General features: G+C 49.1%; 1 protein-coding gene across 1 annotated transcript in view; it reads right to left on the bottom strand.

The window, feature by feature from the left end:
* PSPC1 (paraspeckle component 1) overlaps positions 1-14,587 on the bottom strand; it is a 360,968-nt gene that overhangs the window by 146,269 nt on the left and 200,112 nt on the right. The window lies entirely within an intron of this gene.

The raw sequence follows: 14,587 nt of genomic DNA, 5'->3' as shown, positions 1-14,587 counted from the left end.
AAAAACAGCCTGAGTCATGTAAATCTGACTCTGGCCTAGAAGGGAGCCTCAGTGTCTAAGATTTGACTGACCCGAGGCACGCCCTGAGAAAGAGTCCCTCTGATCCCTTAAAGGAGACTCCACAGGAGGTCACAACAAATCCAAGCCCTCGAAAGACAGTCAAGGAAAAGACACCTGGGCGTTGAAAGCAGAAAGGGTGCAAGCAGAACGAAGCTCAGCAACCAAAATGTCTTCAAAGGACTCTTCGACACTGGAGAGGAAGACACCAGGTCTCGACGCTGAAAAAAAGGCAGTGGCGATATATAGAAAGGAAGAGGAGACACCTTCAGGTCAAGATGGCAGCCCTCATCCAGGTAGAAGTTAGAAGTAGCCATTAAAAAAGTATATATTTTCACACAGATGCACATACATACATTATGTCAGATTACTACTATTACCACAGTATAGTGTAATTGGCGGGGGGACCCTTGATTGCCTATTATTTTCAATGTTAAAATGTATACTCATGTAAAACTAATAGTCTTGAGGCCTCTTAATTTGTCTCAATTCACAAATTCAACCCGTAGTGTTCTGCTTTCAGTAAATAACAGTTATAAAAAATGAAAAATCATCATGGACTAAACTACATATGTAATGTGAGGTGTATGAAATGCTATTAATTATATTTTTTAAGGCAGTGAATGGCAATTTGAACCACTTGAAGCTTTGACTCTAGTTATTCATGGCTCCTGTCAACAATTAACTTTATATATATACACATGTGCAGTTACCACTGTTGAGCGGGATAGGACCCATCTCTCACAAGAAGCAAAGCCTTGAGAGGATTGTGATGCCCTTTCCCCCCTTCAGCAATAGTAAAGAAAAAAGTTACTTATTAACAGTTTTTTTCCAGTTTGCCGTGCTGTAATTTTACATGCTTTACACAAGTCAGATATCAAGTGTTAGGTTTGTGCATCAGGTAAATTAACAGTAAAAAGAGGGTCTTTAGGAGAAAACTTGACTCGGTCTGATCCTTCTCTAGCGGCAACTCGAAGTCTGTTGAGTTTCTTTAGAATCAATCAGGATTTATAAACTGCAGCTAATCACCAGATAGGGTATCCAGGCACTTGCAGGTCCAAGAGGCTTATTCGAGCAGCCAAGTCTTGAGAGCCTCGGAATTCCGGAAGTGAGGTGATGGTCCAAAGTTGGGTGGGGAGGCACAGTGTAGTCTTCTCATCGGTTAGGGAAGTTTAGGCAGTGGTTAATGTGCGTAGGTCCTTGGTTGTGTACAGCCTTGTGTGCGTGGGTCAGCAGCTTGAATTAGCCTCTCTTCTGTACAGGTAGCCAATGTAGTTGCCTGAGGTGGGGTGTTGTAAAGAAATGGCTCCCTGTTGCAGTTACCCCCCACTTTTTGCCTGATACTGATGCTGACGACTGAGAAGTGTGCTGGGACCCTGCTAACCAGGCCCCAGCACCAGTGTTCTTTCACCTAAAATGTACCATTGTTTCCACAATTGGCACACCCTGGCATCCAGATAAGTCCCTTGTAACTGGTACCTCTGGTACCAAGGGCCCTGATGCCAGGGAAGGTCTCTAAGGGCTGTAGCATGCATTATGCCACCCTAGAGACCCCTCTCTCAGCACAGACACACTGCTTACAAGCCTGTGTGCGCTGGTGAGAACAAAATGAGTAAGTCGACATGGCACTCCCCTCAGGGTGCCATGCCAGCCTCTCACTGCCTATACAGTATAGGTAAGACACCCCTCTAGCAGGCCTTACAGCCCTAAGGCAGGGTGCACTATACCATAGGTGAGGGTACCAGTGCATGAGCACTGTGCCCCTACAGTGTCTAAGCAAAACCTTAGACATTGTAAGTGCAGGGTAGCCATAAGAGTATATGGTCTGGGAGTCTGTTTTACACGAACTCCACAGCACCATAATGGCTACACTGAAAACTGGGAAGTTTGGTATCAAACTTCTCAGCACAATAAATGCACTCTGATGCCAGTGTACATTTTATTGTAAAATACACCACAGAGGGCACCTTAGAGGTGCCCCCTGAAACTTAACCGACTATCTGTGTAGGCTGACTAGTTTTAGCAGCCTGCCACAAACCGAGACATGTTGCTGGCCCCATGGGGAGAGTGCCTTTGTCACTCTGAGGCCAGTAACAAAGCCTGCACTGGGTGGAGATGCTAACACCTCTCCCAGGCAGGAATTGTCACACCTGGCGGTGAGCCTCAAAGGCTCACCTCCTTTGTGCCAACCCAGCAGGACACTCCAGCTAGTGGAGTTGCCCGCCCCCTCCGGCCAGGCCCCACTTTTGGCGGCAAGGCCGGAGAAAATAATGAGAAAAACAAGGAGGAGTCACTGGCCAGTCAGGACAGCCCCTAAGGTGTCCTGAGCTGAGGTGACTCTAACTTTTAGAAATCCTCCATCTTGCAGATGGAGGATTCCCCCAATAGGGTTAGGATTGTGACCCCCTCCCCTTGGGAGGAGGCACAAAGAGGGTGTACCCACCCTCAGGGCTAGTAGCCATTGGCTACTAACCCCCCAGACCTAAACACGCCCTTAAATTTAGTATTTAAGGGCTACCCTGAACCCTAGAAAATCAGATTCCTGCAACAAGAAGAAGGACTGCCCAGCTGAAAACCCCTGCAGCGGAAGACCAGAAGACGACAACTGCCTTGGCTCCAGAAACTCACCGGCCTGTCTCCTGCCTTCCAAAGATCCTGCTCCAGCGACGCCTTCCGAAGGGACCAGCGACCTCGACATCCTCTGAGGACTGCCCCTGCATCGAAAAGACAAGAAACTCCCGAGGACAGCGGACCTGCTCCAAGAAAAGCTGCAACTTTGTTTCCAGCAACTTTAAAGATCCCTGCAAGCTCCCCGCAAGAAGCGTGAGACTTGCAGCACTGCACCCGGCGACCCCGACTCGACTGGTGGCGATCCAACACCTCAGGAGGGACCCCAGGACTACTCTGATACTGTGAGTACCAAAACCTGTCCCCCCTGAGCCCCCACAGCGCCGCCTGCAGAGGGAATCCCGAGGCTTCCCCTGACCGCGACTCTTTTGAACCTAAAGTCCCGACACCTGGGAGAGACCCTGCACCCGCAGCCCCCAGGACCTGAAGGACCGGACTTTCACTGGAGAAGTGACCCCCAGGAGTCCCTCTCCCTTGCCCAAGTGGAGGTTTCCCCGAGGAATCCCCCCCTTGCCTGCCTGCAGCGCTGAAGAGATCCCGAGATCTCTCATAGACTAACATTGCGAACCCGACGCTTGTTTCTACACTGCACCCGGCCGCCCCCGCGCCGCTGAGGGTGAAATTTCTGTGTGGACTTGTGTCCCCCCCGGTGCCCTACAAAACCCCCCTGGTCTGCCCTCCGAAGACGCGGGTACTTACCTGCAAGCAGACCGGAACCGGGGCACCCCCTTCTCTCCATTCTAGCCTATGTGTTTTGGGCACCACTTTGGACTCTGCACCTGACCGGCCCTGAGCTGCTGGTGTGGTGACTTTGGGGTTGCTCTGAACCCCCAACGGTGGGCTACCTTGGACCAAGAACTGAGCCCTGTAAGTGTCTTACTTACCTGGTTAATCTAACAAATACTTACCTCCCCTAGGAACTGTGAAAATTGCACTAAGTGTCCACTTTTAAAACAGCTATTTGTCAATAACTTGAAAAGTATACATGCAATTTTGATGATTTGAAGTTCCTAAAGTACTTACCTGCAATACCTTTCGAATGAGATATTACATGTAGAATTTGAACCTGTGGTTCTTAAAATAAACTAAGAAAAGATATTTTTCTATATAAAAACCTATTGGCTGGATTTGTCTCTGAGTGTGTGTACCTCATTTATTGTCTTGTGTATGTACAACAAATGCTTAACACTACTCCTTGGATAAGCCTATTGCTCGACCACACTACCACAAAATAGAGCATTAGTATTATCTATTTTTACCACTATTTTACCTCTAAGGGGAACCCTTGGACTCTGTGCATGCTATTCCTTACTTTGAAATAGCACATACAGAGCCAACTTCCTACAGGTGTGACATGGGTTTGTTGGGTGAAGGTGTAGGGTAGCCACTTGAGGACCTTACAAAGCATGTGCAAAGTGAGTAAGCAGGCGGAGAAGATGGCGTGATCTGTGATTACATGGTGAGCTTGTTGTCAATGACGATTCCGAGGTTTCCAGTGTGGACGAAGGGAGAGGGTCCGGGTGCTAGGACTCATGGCCGCCAGGAGTTGTTCCACGAGTTGCTGCTGTTGCCAAAGATCAGTACTTCTGTCTTGTCTGTGTTCAACTGCAGGCAGTTTTTCATGCAGGCAGCAAAACTTGTCATGCATCTGTGGAAGTTGGTTCTGGTGGTGGCGGGGTCGTCAGTGAGAGGATGAGTTCGGTGGGTGCTGTCTGCACAGGCAATTGGGGTCATATGTGTTCAACAGCGGTGGACTGAAGGATGAGCCTTGGGGGATACTGCATGTGATCTCCTTGATTTCGGAGGAGAAAGGTAGGAGGTGATTCCTCTGGGTTCTTCTGGTGAGGAAGAAGGTGATCCATCTGAGCGCTACCCTTGGATGCCGATGTGGTGGAGTCTTTCGATCAGCATGTGATGGGATACAATGTCGAAGGCTGCAAAGAGGTCAAGGGGGTCAAAGCTGCTGTTTCTCCTCAGTCAAGGAGTGTTTGGATGTCATCAGTGGCTGCGATCAGGGCAGTTTCGGTAGTGTGATTGCTGCAGAAGCCAGATTGAGTGGCGTTGGGTAGCTGGTTCTGCTCCAGGAATGTCACAAATTGCTTGTTGATGATCTTTTCCAGTACCTTTGCTGAAAATGAGAACAGGAAGACTAGTGTAGGAAGTTGGCTCTGTATGTGCTATTTCAAAGTAAGGAATAGCATGCACAGAGTCCAAGGGTTCCCCTTAGAGGTAAAATAGTGGTAAAAAGAGATAATACTAATGCTCTATTTTGTGGTAGTGTGGTCGAGCAGTAGGCTTATCCAAGGAGTAGTGTTAAGCATTTGTTGTACATACACATAGACAATAAATGAGGTACACACACTCAGAGACAAATCCAGCCAATAGGTTTTTATATAGAAAAATATCTTTTCTTAGTTTATTTTAAGAACCACAGGTTCAAATTCTACATGTAATATCTCATTTGAAAGGTATTGCAGGTAAGTACTTTAGGAACTTTAAATCATAAAAATTGCATGTATACTTTTCAGGTTATTCACAAATAGCTGTTTTAAAAGTGGACACTTAGTGCAATTTTCACAGTTCCTAGGGGAGGTAAGTATTTGTTAGTTTTACCAGGTAAGTAAGACACTTACAGGGTTCAGTTCTTGGTCCAAGGTAGCCCACCGTTGGGGGTTCAGAGCAACCCCAAAGTCACCACACCAGCAGCTCAGGGCCGGTCAGGTGCAGAGTTCAAAGTGGTGCCCAAAACACATAGGCTAGAATGGAGAGAAGGGGGTGCCCCGGTTCCGGTCTGCTTGCAGGTAAGTACCCGCGTCTTCGGAGGGCAGACCAGGGGGGTTTTGTAGGGCACCGGGGGGGACACAAGTCCACACAGAAATTTCACCCTCAGCGGCGCGGGGGCGGGCGGGTGCAGTGTAGAAACAAGCGTCGGGTTTGTAATGGAAGTCAATGGGAGATCTAGGGATCTCTTCAGCGCTGCAGGCAGGCAAGGGGGGGGTTCCTCGGGGAAACCTCCACTTGGTCAAGGGAGAGGGACTCCTGGGGGTCACTCCTCCAGTGAAAGTCCGGTCCTTCAGGTCCTGGGGGCTGCGGGTGCAGGGTCTCTCCCAGGTGTCGGGACTTGGGATTCAAGGAGTCGCGGTCAGGGGAAGCCTCGGGATTCCCTCTGCAGGCGGCGCTGTGGGGGCTCAGGGGGGACAGGTTTTGGTACTCACAGTATCAGAGTAGTCCTGGGGTCCCTCCTGAGGCGTCGGATCTCCACCAGCCGAGTCGGGGTCGCCGGGTGCAGTGTTGCAAGTCTCACGCTTCTTGCGGGGAGTTTGCAGGGTTCTTTAAAGCTGCTGGAAACAAAGTTGCAGCTTTTCTTGGAGCAGGTCCGCTGTCCTCGGGAGTTTCTTGTCTTTTCGAAGCAGGGGCAGTCCTCAGAGGATGTCGAGGTCGCTGGTCCCTTCGGAAGGCGTCGCTGGAGCAGGATCTTTGGAAGGCAGGAGACAGGCCGGTGAGTTTCTGGAGCCAAGGCAGTTGTCGTCTTCTGGTCTTCCTCTGCAGGGGTTTTTCAGCTAGGCAGTCCTTCTTCTTGTAGTTGCAGGAATCTAATTTTCTAGGGTTCAGGGTAGCCCTTAAATACTAAATTTAAGGGCGTGTTTAGGTCTGGGGGGTTAGTAGCCAATGGCTACTAGCCCTGAGGGTGGGTACACCCTCTTTGTGCCTCCTCCCAAGGGGAGGGGGTCACAATCCTAACCCTATTGGGGGAATCCTCCATCTGCAAGATGGAGGATTTCTAAAAGTTAGAGTCACTTCAGCTCAGGACACCTTAGGGGCTGTCCTGACTGGCCAGTGACTCCTCCTTGTTGCTTTCTTTGTTCCCTCCAGCCTTGCCGCCAAAAGTGGGGGCCGTGGCCGGAGGGGGCGGGCAACTCCACTAAGCTGGAGTGCCCTGCTGGGCTGTGACAAAGGGGTGAGCCTTTGAGGCTCACCGCCAGGTGTCACAGCTCCTGCCTGGGGGAGGTGTTAGCATCTCCACCCAGTGCAGGCTTTGTTACTGGCCTCAGAGTGACAAAGGCACTCTCCCCATGGGGCCAGCAACATGTCTCTAGTGTGGCAGGCTGCTGGAACCAGTCAGCCTACACAGCTAGTTGGTTAAGTTTCAGGGGGCACCTCTAAGGTGCCCTCTGGGGTGTATTTTGCAATAAAATGTACACTGGCATCAGTGTGCATTTATTGTGCTGAGAAGTTTGATACCAAACTTCCCAGCTTTCAGTGTAGCCATTATGGTGCTGTGGAGTTCGTGTAAAACAGACTCCCAGACCATATACTCTTATGGCTACCCTGCACTTACAATGTCTAAGGTTTTGCTTAGACACTGTAGGGGCACAGTGCTCATGCACTGGTACCCTCACCTATGGTATAGTGCACCCTGCCTTAGGGCTGTAAGGCCTGCTAGAGGGGTGTCTTACCTATACTGCATAGGCAGTGAGAGGCTGGCATGGCACCCTGAGGGGAGTGCCATGTCGACTTACTCATTTTGTTCTCACCAGCACACACAGGCTTGTAAGCAGTGTGTCTGTGCTGAGTGAGGGGTCTCTAGGGTGGCATAAGACATGCTGCAGCCCTTAGAGACCTTTCTTGGCATCAGGGCCCTTGGTACTAGAAGTACCAGTTACAAGGGACTTATCTGAATGCCAGGGTGTGCCAATTGTGGATACAATGGTACATTTTAGGTGAAGGAACACTGGTGCTGGGGCCTGGTTAGCAGGGTCCCAGCACACTTCTCAGTCAAGTCAGCATCAGTATCAGGCAAAAAGTGGGGGGTAACTGCAACAGGGAGCCATTTCTTTACACAAGCCCCCCCAGCCCACAGGCCAGGAGACTCAGCCAACGCTGGAAGAGTCTTCCTAGTCTGTCAGGCGAGGAAGAGTAGAGGAAACGGCTGGTTTGTTGCAGGGCCTACTCTGCCTTACATCCTCCTGTTCAGGTCATTCCCTCTGGGGAACTGACCCACTTCCACAGTGATAGGACCTAGTCTGAACTGCCTCTTGTCTGTGCTTTTTATGTCTTCACCCATTCTCTCTATTTTGAGGTCAGAGGTATCCACCTCTGCTAATCTTATCTTAGCCAGGGTCACCCCTAGCTTACCCAAAGAGGTTACCCAGAGCTGGAGTAACCCCACCATGACCAACAGGGTCAGGGGGCCTAACTTGTTATTTGGCATGGGGTCAGACCACCATGCCAAGGATAGTGCAGCCATAAAGGCTAACACCCAGCAGAGGCCACTGACAGCTGTCAGTGCCCAGAACCACACCTTTAGCTCTTTACCTACAAGGGAAGGGGCTAAGTTACAGGCTTCTTTGGGTTCAGGGTGCCTGTCTGCTGTATTAGAGTGGGGGGTTACCACATCTTGTAGTAAACACCCTTCTTCCACTCTTTCTTCTGTTAGCTGAGGAGCCACCCACTCAGGCTTAACAGTTGCCTGACTAGCCAGGACTTCTTGTGGGTCAGGTTGGACTTTATCAGAGCCATTTTTGGAGTTCTCCCCTACTGGAGCAGAATCTCCTTGGCTTGCTGGAACCTTGGCTAAAGGTTGTCCACCTTTCCTACTCTGTTTCCTTTTCTTTTTCCTCTGGGGCCTACTTGCATTTACTGCAGAGGCAGGCACTCCAGAATCCTTGGGAGAGGACTGGCCCTGGACCAGTTCTTCTCTTAGGCTCTGACTAACCTCTGGGTAGTCATTTCCAAGGAGACAATCAAGGGGGAGGTCTGTACTGACTACCACCCTTCTCCAGCTAAAAGTTCCACCCACTTCTATGGGCACAAGAGCCACAGGCCTATTAGTGACCCTGTCTGGGCTAACTCTTACTCTGGCCATCTCACCTGGGATGTACTGGTTTGAGAGTACCAGCCTGTCATGCACAATAGTGTGACTGGCACAAGTGTCTCTCAGGGCAGTGGCTGGGATTCCATTCACCTGTAGGTGGTGGAAGTGTCTACTTCCCTCTGGAATCTCCAACTCACCTGTTGGGCCCTGTTTCCAGTTGAAGGCTATGAAGACCTCCTCATCTGAGGAATCATCTCCCATGGCTACACTGGTTACCCCTGGAATTTTGTTCTGGGGTTTGTTTTTGGGACAAGAAGTGTCCTTGGTGTGGTGCCCAGACTGTTTACAGTTGTGGCACCATGCCTTAGTGGCATCCCAGTTCTTACCCTGGTACCCACCTTTGTTTTGGGTTGTGTCTTGGGGCCCACCCACCTGTTCTGGTTTTTGGGGGCCTACAGAGGACTCTTTTTCTTTGTTTCTAGTGTCACCCACTTTCTCCTGGGGAGTTTTTGTAACCCCTTTCTTTTGGTCACCCCCAGTGGAAGTTTTGGTTACCCTAGTCTTGACCCAGTGGTCTGCCTTCTTTCCCAATTCTTGGGGAGAAATTGGACCTAGGTCTACCAGATACTGATGCAACTTTTCATTGAAGCAGTTACTTAAAATGTGTTCTTTCATAAACAAATTATAAAGCCCAACATAGTCACACACTTCATTTCCAGTTAACCAACCATCTAGTGTTTTTACTGAGTAGTCCACAAAATCAACCCAGGTCTGGCTCGAGGATTTTTGAGCCCCCCTGAATCTAATTCTATACTCCTCAGTGGAGAATCCAAAGCCCTCAATCAGGGTACCCTTCATGAGGTCATAGGATTCTGCATCTTTTCCAGAGAGTGTGAGGAGTCTATCCCTACACTTTCCAGTGAACATTTCCCAAAGGAGAGCACCCCAGTGAGATCTGTTCACTTTTCTGGTTACACAAGCCCTCTCAAAAGCTGTGAACCATTTGGTGATGTCATCACCATTTTCATATTTTGTTACAATCCCTTTGGGGATTTTTAGGATGTCAGGAGAATCTCTGACCCTATTTAAGTTGCTGCCACCATCGATGGGACCTAGGCCCATCTCTTTTCTTTCCCTTTCTATGGCTAGGAGCTGCTTTTCCAAAGCCAATCTTTTGACCATCCTGGCTAACAGGGGGTCATCTTCACTGGAGTTATCCTCAGTGATTTCAGAGGTGTTGGTCTCTCCTGTGAGGGAACCAGCATCTCTGACTATTATTTTTGGAGTTAGGGTTTGAGGGACCCTGTTCTCCCTAGATAGGACTGGTAGGGGGGAATTGTCCTCCAAGTCACTATCCTCTTCCTCTGAGTTGTCATCCTCAGAGGGGTTGGCCTTTTCAAACTCTGCCAAAAGCTCCTGGAGCTGTACTTTGGTAGGTTTGGGGCCCATTGCTATTTTCTTTAGTTTACAGAGTGACCTTAGCTCTCTCATCTGTAGATGGAGGTAAGGTGTGGTGTCGAGTTCCACCACATTCACATCTGTGCTAGACATTATGCTTCTAAAAGTTGGAATACTTTTTAAGAAACTAAAAACTGGTTCTAGAATCTAATTCAAACTTTTACAACCTTTTAAACTCTAAAAGAAATGCTAAACAGGATCTAACACAAGGCCCTAGCAGGTCTTTTAAGAATTTAGAAAACTTTTCAAATTGCAAAAATCAATTTCTAATGACAATTTTGGAATTTGTCGTGTGATCAGGTATTGGCTGAGTAGTCCAGCAAATGCAAAGTCTTGTACCCCACCGCTGATCCACCAATGTAGGAAGTTGGCTCTGTATGTGCTATTTCAAAGTAAGGAATAGCATGCACAGAGTCCAAGGGTTCCCCTTAGAGGTAAAATAGTGGTAAAAAGAGATAATACTAATGCTCTATTTTGTGGTAGTGTGGTCGAGCAGTAGGCTTATCCAAGGAGTAGTGTTAAGCATTTGTTGTACATACACATAGACAATAAATGAGGTACACACACTCAGAGACAAATCCAGCCAATAGGTTTTTATATAGAAAAATATCTTTTCTTAGTTTATTTTAAGAACCACAGGTTCAAATTCTACATGTAATATCTCATTTGAAAGGTATTGCAGGTAAGTACTTTAGGAACTTTAAATCATAAAAATTGCATGTATACTTTTCAGGTTATTCACAAATAGCTGTTTTAAAAGTGGACACTTAGTGCAATTTTCACAGTTCCTAGGGGAGGTAAGTATTTGTTAGTTTTACCAGGTAAGTAAGACACTTACAGGGTTCAGTTCTTGGTCCAAGGTAGCCCACCGTTGGGGGTTCAGAGCAACCCCAAAGTCACCACACCAGCAGCTCAGGGCCGGTCAGGTGCAGAGTTCAAAGTGGTGCCCAAAACACATAGGCTAGAATGGAGAGAAGGGGGTGCCCCGGTTCCGGTCTGCTTGCAGGTAAGTACCCGCGTCTTCGGAGGGCAGACCAGGGGGGTTTTGTAGGGCACCGGGGGGGACACAAGTCCACACAGAAATTTCACCCTCAGCGGCGCGGGGGCGGGCGGGTGCAGTGTAGAAACAAGCGTCGGGTTTGTAATGGAAGTCAATGGGAGATCTAGGGATCTCTTCAGCGCTGCAGGCAGGCAAGGGGGGGGTTCCTCGGGGAAACCTCCACTTGGTCAAGGGAGAGGGACTCCTGGGGGTCACTCCTCCAGTGAAAGTCCGGTCCTTCAGGTCCTGGGGGCTGCGGGTGCAGGGTCTCTCCCAGGTGTCGGGACTTGGGATTCAAGGAGTCGCGGTCAGGGGAAGCCTCGGGATTCCCTCTGCAGGCGGCGCTGTGGGGGCTCAGGGGGGACAGGTTTTGGTACTCACAGTATCAGAGTAGTCCTGGGGTCCCTCCTGAGGCGTCGGATCTCCACCAGCCGAGTCGGGGTCGCCGGGTGCAGTGTTGCAAGTCTCACGCTTCTTGCGGGGAGTTTGCAGGGTTCTTTAAAGCTGCTGGAAACAAAGTTGCAGCTTTTCTTGGAGCAGGTCCGCTGTCCTCGGGAGTTTCTTGTCTTTTCGAAGCAGGGGCAGTCCTCAGAGGATGTCGAGGTCGCTGGTCCCTTCGGAAGGCGTCGCTGGAGCAGGATCTTTGGAAGGCAGGAGACAGGCCGGTGAGTTTCTGGAGCCAAGGCAGTTGTCGTCTTCTGGTCTTCCTCTGCAGGGGTTTTTCAGCTAGGCAGTCCTTCTTCTTGTAGTTGCAGGAATCTAATTTTCTAGGGTTCAGGGTAGCCCTTAAATACTAAATTTAAGGGCGTGTTTAGGTCTGGGGGGTTAGTAGCCAATGGCTACTAGCCCTGAGGGTGGGTACACCCTCTTTGTGCCTCCTCCCAAGGGGAGGGGGTCACAATCCTAACCCTATTGGGGGAATCCTCCATCTGCAAGATGGAGGATTTCTAAAAGTTAGAGTCACTTCAGCTCAGGACACCTTAGGGGCTGTCCTGACTGGCCAGTGACTCCTCCTTGTTGCTTTCTTTGTTCCCTCCAGCCTTGCCGCCAAAAGTGGGGGCCGTGGCCGGAGGGGGCGGGCAACTCCACTAAGCTGGAGTGCCCTGCTGGGCTGTGACAAAGGGGTGAGCCTTTGAGGCTCACCGCCAGGTGTCACAGCTCCTGCCTGGGGGAGGTGTTAGCATCTCCACCCAGTGCAGGCTTTGTTACTGGCCTCAGAGTGACAAAGGCACTCTCCCCATGGGGCCAGCAACATGTCTCTAGTGTGGCAGGCTGCTGGAACCAGTCAGCCTACACAGCTAGTTGGTTAAGTTTCAGGGGGCACCTCTAAGGTGCCCTCTGGGGTGTATTTTGCAATAAAATGTACACTGGCATCAGTGTGCATTTATTGTGCTGAGAAGTTTGATACCAAACTTCCCAGCTTTCAGTGTAGCCATTATGGTGCTGTGGAGTTCGTGTAAAACAGACTCCCAGACCATATACTCTTATGGCTACCCTGCACTTACAATGTCTAAGGTTTTGCTTAGACACTGTAGGGGCACAGTGCTCATGCACTGGTACCCTCACCTATGGTATAGTGCACCCTGCCTTAGGGCTGTAAGGCCTGCTAGAGGGGTGTCTTACCTATACTGCATAGGCAGTGAGAGGCTGGCATGGCACCCTGAGGGGAGTGCCATGTCGACTTACTCATTTTGTTCTCACCAGCACACACAGGCTTGTAAGCAGTGTGTCTGTGCTGAGTGAGGGGTCTCTAGGGTGGCATAAGACATGCTGCAGCCCTTAGAGACCTTTCTTGGCATCAGGGCCCTTGGTACTAGAAGTACCAGTTACAAGGGACTTATCTGAATGCCAGGGTGTGCCAATTGTGGATACAATGGTACATTTTAGGTGAAGGAACACTGGTGCTGGGGCCTGGTTAGCAGGGTCCCAGCACACTTCTCAGTCAAGTCAGCATCAGTATCAGGCAAAAAGTGGGGGGTAACTGCAACAGGGAGCCATTTCTTTACAACTAGCCAGTAGTTTTGGGGTTCGCTGGGGTCGGCAGAGGGTTTTTTGAGCCGTGGTCTGACTTTGGCATGCTTACAGGTGTCAGGAAATGTTGCGGTGGTGATAGAGATGTTGAGCAGGGCGGTGAGTTCCTGGCCGATCCCTTGGCTTTCAAGGTGCAAAGAAATCTGGGGTGATGGTCTGGAGAGCCAAGTATCTGCCCCTCCTCAGGGGAGTGTCTCTATGTCCTGCTATTTTTCTGCTGCCCCTAGATCTTTGAGAAAATCCTAGTCAAAATGACCTTCCAAGTCCCCTTCTTCAAAGAACTCTTCTTTCCTCCTCCTTAGACTCGAGTGTTAGATGCTCTAGCTCCACCTCTTGTTCCTTCCCCTTCTGAGGCCTCAGAGGAATGCAATATCCTTGGGCGAGTCTAATTTCTTCTTCACGAGGGCCTCAATTCTGGCCTAGAGCCGTCCTTCCCTTGCCAAGAAAGAGCCTTCTCTTCATCATGGAGCATTTTGATGCTCCTTTTTTGGCACCCAAGTCTCTTTCCAAGGTTCAGGGCTCCTTGTCCTTCCTACGCACCCAATAGTTTTTCGGAGTGAAGGATGGATTTGAGGGTTTATAAGCAACATACTCTTTAGATTTTTACCAGGGGAGTTCCCTTTGCTTGTGCTTGCCCTCTAATACTGAGCTGTCTTTGGTGGAAGAGTAGCCTTCGAGGGTACCGAGTCTGAATGCTTCAGCTTAGCTCCACCGCAAATGTGTGTTTTAACCTGGAGCTTCTTCACATCACCCTCTTTGTCAGCGTCCTCTCTCTCTCTCTTCATCAAGCTCTTCAACCAAGCCTTCTCTCCGTTTGCTACATCCTTTTACTTGGGTTCTCCAATGATTTACAAAGGTCTGCAAGTGATGTTTTCTGCAAATGCCATGGCATAATGAGCCCAATGTTATGTATCCCTAATCTTCACAGTCTAGGCTTGAATTTATTCTTATGTATCACAGCCCTTCCAATTGCCATCCTCTATAAACAGAGGTTACAAACCTTGTACTTGTCCTTCTGTGTGGACTTGTGGTAGAGCTTTGAACAGAATCTAACAAGGGGTTATGGTCCATTCACGATGTTCATCCCCAGACGCTTGTCGTCCTTCAGACAGTGAGCTTCCTGAAAAATAAGTTCAGTTTTTCTAGGTGGAAATTCTACCCTTTACATCAGCACTCAACATTAAGATTTTTTTTTAAAAAATTTTTAAGGATTCTCAGACTCTGGAAGATGATCAATATATGAAAAAACAAACGTTTTCTTTCAATATCTAATGCGTTCTTGCTCTGCTTCCAGACCCAATGGTAGGGGGAAAAAAAAAAAAGAATCTGAAGATGGCAACCCTACAAATGTGGCTCCCACAACTGGCATCTGATGTCACAGAGGGATAGATAAGACACCCAATGGTAAATGCAACAAAGACCATTCCAGACCATCCATTATATGGCAGAAGGTACATCGTATCAAACCATAAAAAAAAGTCACATTCATGCTACACAAAATTACCTACTCAAATTTTAAGACTTCCAAAGGCTAACCACAAGATTTGGTGACACTGGAT

The sequence above is a fragment of the Pleurodeles waltl genome, chromosome 8 (genome assembly GCF_031143425.1).
Source record: "Pleurodeles waltl isolate 20211129_DDA chromosome 8, aPleWal1.hap1.20221129, whole genome shotgun sequence".
In the NCBI taxonomy this organism is placed as follows: Eukaryota; Metazoa; Chordata; class Amphibia; order Caudata; family Salamandridae; genus Pleurodeles; species Pleurodeles waltl.
The sequence above is the reverse complement of the archived record's forward strand: the minus strand, read 5'-3'. Positions and strand labels throughout refer to the sequence as shown.